This window comes from Salmo salar, chromosome ssa21 (assembly GCF_905237065.1).
Source record: "Salmo salar chromosome ssa21, Ssal_v3.1, whole genome shotgun sequence".
NCBI classification, from domain to species: domain Eukaryota; kingdom Metazoa; phylum Chordata; class Actinopteri; order Salmoniformes; family Salmonidae; genus Salmo; species Salmo salar.
The window spans coordinates 21,484,910-21,489,512 of record NC_059462.1 but is presented as its reverse complement, the minus strand read 5'-3'; the positions used below and the strand labels follow the sequence as shown (position 1 = coordinate 21,489,512).

Here is a 4,603-nt window from a genome sequence, read left to right as displayed (position 1 = left end):
AGGTCTGGATGCACAAAAGTCACATTGTGCTCGCATTAGGTTCAGATCTGCCAGGGAGGGAATTGTTTTCGGAATTTGACATAGTCTGGATGCAATCAGGCCACCAATTATGCATAAGCAATGTAAAGAGATGGGGTGAATGACTGGGGAAAAGTACATTCTACACAAATTACTTTTATAATAGCAAATAACAAATGTGTGTGCCTGAAAGGAAATAAACGTTCATACAGTGAGCTATTACATGAATATCGGTGGACAATTTGTGCTAATGTAAATCAACATAGATAATGTAACATATTTCCTTTTGCTTACGTGATGAACCTCTAAGGGGATATAAATATTTACCATCTTAACCATGTGTGACCTCTCACCTCTCGGGGTGTAGAAGGGTTCTTCCTAACCAGTCCCTCAACAGCTCTCAGACTGAGCTCCACCCTCAGAGGAGAGGAAGGCTGGGGAGAGATGGAGGGATGGAAGGATGAATGGCTCAATCGTTCAACAAGTCAGCAAAATAAAGATTGCGTTGATAAGCTCAAATGTCCATCTCCCACCCATGGAGAGTCCTACAGTTTATACTGTATATTACCCTCCAAACAGCATGGCTCGTCTCCTGGTCAGCTGATATATCTGTAAGGGGTGAGCGAATCATCACTGGTTCATACACACACAGGACAGGAACATAGAGCCTTGTTAATACAACACTACTATACCATGCCTTCTTAACTGCCCGTGGGAAGATTAATTAAGTTGTAATGATTTGAATTAAATATAAAACTTCAGTCTCACAGACAACATTTTATTCATAAATGTAGTGTATAGCAAGGTATTACAGGGTTTTGGGTTTTTATTATAATATTGCTATCTTTTACCTATCCAGCTCTGGCACAGCGACTGCAGCCCCTGGACACACACACACACACACACACACACACACACACACACACACACACACACACACACACACACACACACACACACACACACACACACACACACACACACACACACACACACACACACACACATATATCATCACAGCAGTAAAGACGTTGTTGTACACTCACCTGTATAAGTAGTGGCCTCTCCCTGTGCTGTGCCAGATAGCCCAGAAGAACCCTCAAAACGTGAGTCTGGGAATGAATTTGAAGACTTCAGCTAAAACAGAGCCTTTTCAATTCCAACAATGATAGATGACTAGATTCATAGTACAGAATGAATGACTGATTGCCCAGTTCACCATCTCACCTCATACTTGTATTGGACCAGGAGCATTTTATCAGTGATGACAAACTAGGCTTCTTTGTTCTTCAACACCAGGTTCCCCATGATCCTGGACCCCTGTCAGGCCTAGAGGAAAAAGAACACTTACAGTACGAAAAAAAGAGATGGGACAAAGACAAAGACACTGACACTTTTTTCTCACCTCTAGTTCTCTCCCTTTCCCTTACATGTTTACAGCCTGCACCAGCCCAGTGAGCACACTCTCCAGCCAGCACTCCGGACAGTCTCCAGCAGCTTTCAGCACACCCTCTGCCACACCATGTCTGAGTGTGTACAGGAGGAGAAGCAAAGGGCCAGCACCTTAAACACTAACCCTGCAGAAAGAGACACACAATCACAGTTTAGAACTCTTCTGATGAATGGAAAAGTGTTGTGGTTGACAATCATCAATGCAGGAGGAACACGTAATGTTTGAATGCAGCCTTACCACTGTGTCCCTGAACACAGGCAGAGGTGGACTTTGTGATTTGGAGGCCCCAGTCTGAGGCCCCGCACCCCTCCTAAAATTATTTTATGGGATTTATACTGAAAACATGTAATTTAACTGTAAAAATGTGTTACCTTTTAGTGTGCCATGAACACAACCAGTCAATGTTTTCATGTGATTGTCAAACAAATCACTTCAAAAAGTAGGTTACCTTCTCACGTTAATCCAAAATAATTCCAGCATCTGAACAGTGCACTGTGCACCCGCAAACTTTCTTTCAATTCGCAAGTGGCTGAAACTATCTCACGGGAAAAAGCATCCAAGCGATCGGAACAGCTCCCCTCAGTCTTACTATACAGTGGCAAGAAAAAGTATGTGACCCCTTTGGAAATACCTGGATTTCTGCATAAATTGGTCATAAAATTTGATCTGATCTAAATCTAGGTCACCACAGTAGACAAACACAGTCTACTTAAACTAATAACACACAAACAATTATACGTTTTCATGTCTTTATTGAACACACCGTGTAAACATTCACAGTGCAAAGTGGAAGTATGTGAACACTTGGACCCTCCTTTGGCAGCAATAACCTCAACCAAACATTTTCTGTAGTTGCGGATCAGACCTGCACAACGTTCAGGAGGAATTTTGGAACATTCCTTATTACAAAACTGTTTCAGTTCAGCAATATTCTTGGGATGTCTGGTGTGAACTGCTCTCTTGAGGTCATGCCACAGCATCTCAATCAGGTTGAGGTCAGGACTCTGACTGGGCCACTCCAGAAGGCGTATTTTCTTCTGTTGAAGCCATTCTGTTGTTGATTTACTTCTGTGTTTTGGGTTGTTCTCTTGCATTACCCAACTTCTGTTGAGCTTCAATTGGCGGACAGATAGCCTAACATTCTCCTGCAAAATGTATTGATACATTTGGGAATTCATTTTTCCATCGACGATAGCAAGCTGTCCAGGCCCTGAAGCAGCAAAGCAGCGCCAAACCATGATGCTCCCTCCACCATACTTTACAGTTGAGATGAGGTTTTGATGTTGGTCTGCTGTGCTGTGCCTTTTTTTCTCCACAGATAGTGTTGTGTGTTCCTTCCCAAAATCTCAACTGTAGTTTCATCTGTCCACAGAATATTTTGCCAGTAGCGCTATTGAACATCCAGGTGCACTTTTGCAAACTTCAGACGTGCAGCAATGTTTTTTTTGGACAGCAGTGGCTTCTTCCGTGGTATGCTCCCATGAACACAGTTCTTGTTTAGTGTTTTACGTATCGTAGACTCGTCAACAGAGATGTTAGCATGTTCCAGAGATTTATGTAAGTCTTTAGCTGACACTAGGATTCCTCTTAACCTCATTGAGCATTCTGCAATGTGCTCGAGCGGTCATCTTTGCAGGACGGCAACTCCTAGGGAGAGTAGCAACAGTGCTGAACTTTCTCCATTTATAGACAATTTGACTTACCATGGACTGATGAACATCAAGGCTTTTAGAGATACTTGGAGATTCCAGTTTAATGCAAGTCAACAATTCTTAATCTAACCTTCTGAGATCTCTTTTGTTCGGGGCATGGTTCACATCAGGCAATTCTTCTTGTGAATAGCAAACTCAAGTTTTGTGAGTGTTTTTTATTGGGCAAGGAAGCTCTAACCAACATCTCCAATCTTGTCTCAATGATTGGACTCCAGGTTAGATGACTCCTGACTCCAATTAGCTTTTGGAGAAGTCATTAACTTAGGGGTTCACATACTTTTTCCAACTTACACTGTGAATGTTTAAATTATGTATTCAATATAGAAAATAAAAATATAATAATTTGTGTGTTATTAGTTTAAGCACACTATGTTTGTGTATTGCTGTGACAGATGAAGATCAGATCAAATTTGATTACCAATTTATGCAGAAATCCAGGTAATTCCTAAAGGTTAACATACTTTTTCTTGCCACTGTACATGTAAACTCAGCAAAAAAATAAACGTCATTTCACTGTCAACTGCATTTATTTTCAGCAAACTTAACATAACAAGATTCAACAACTGAGACATAAACTGAACAAGTTCCACAGACATCTGACTAACAGAAATTGAATAATGTGTCCCTGAACAAAGGGGAGACAACATCAAAAGCAACAGTCAGTTTCTGGTGTGGCCACCAGCTGCATTAAGTACTGCAGTGCATCTCATGCTGTGAGATGTTACCCTACTCTTCCACCAAGGCAAGTGCAAGTTCCCGGACATTTCTGGGGGAAATCACCCTCCGATCCAACAGGTCCCAGATGTGCTCAATGGGATTGAGATCCGGGCTCTTTGCTGGCCATGGCAGAACAATGACATTCCTGTCTTGCAGGAAATCACGCACAGAACGAGCAGTATGGCTGGTGGCATTGTCATGCAGGAGTGTCATGTCAGGATGAGCCTGCAGGAAGGGTACCACATGAGGGAGGAGGATGTCTTCCCTGTAATGCACAGCGTTGAGATTGCCTGCAATGACAACAAGCTCAGTCCAATGATACTGTGACATACCGCCCCAGACCATGACGGACCCTCCATCTCCAAAACGATCCTGCTCCAGAGTACAGGCCTCGGTGTAACGCTCATTCCTTTAGAGATAAACGCGAATCTGACCATCACCCCTGGTGAGACAAAACCTCGACTCGTTAGTGAAGAGCACTTTTTGCCAGTCCTGTCTGGTCCAGCGACGGTGGGTTTGTGCCCATAGGCGACGTTGTTGCCGGTGTTGTCTGGTGAGGACCTGCCTTACAACAGGCCTACAAGCCCTCAGTCCAGCCTCTCTCAGCCTATTGCGGACAGTCTGTGCACTGATGGAGGGATTGTGCGTTCCTGGTGTAACTCGGGCAGTTGTTGTTGCCATCCTGTACCTGTCCCACAAGTGT

At 43.3% G+C, this 4,603-nt stretch overlaps 1 long non-coding RNA gene across 1 annotated transcript; it reads right to left on the bottom strand.

Annotated features, from left to right (window-relative positions):
* Positions 1–408: 408 nt before the first annotated feature.
* LOC106581889 (uncharacterized) lies at positions 409–1,869 on the bottom strand. Its single transcript, XR_006761257.1, has 4 exons — positions 1,424–1,869; positions 1,246–1,347; positions 1,065–1,130; positions 409–900 (listed from the first exon to the last, which is right to left on the bottom strand). It is a non-coding gene; the product is annotated as an uncharacterized lncRNA (long non-coding RNA).
* Between the last annotated feature and the right edge of the window lie 2,734 nt (positions 1,870–4,603).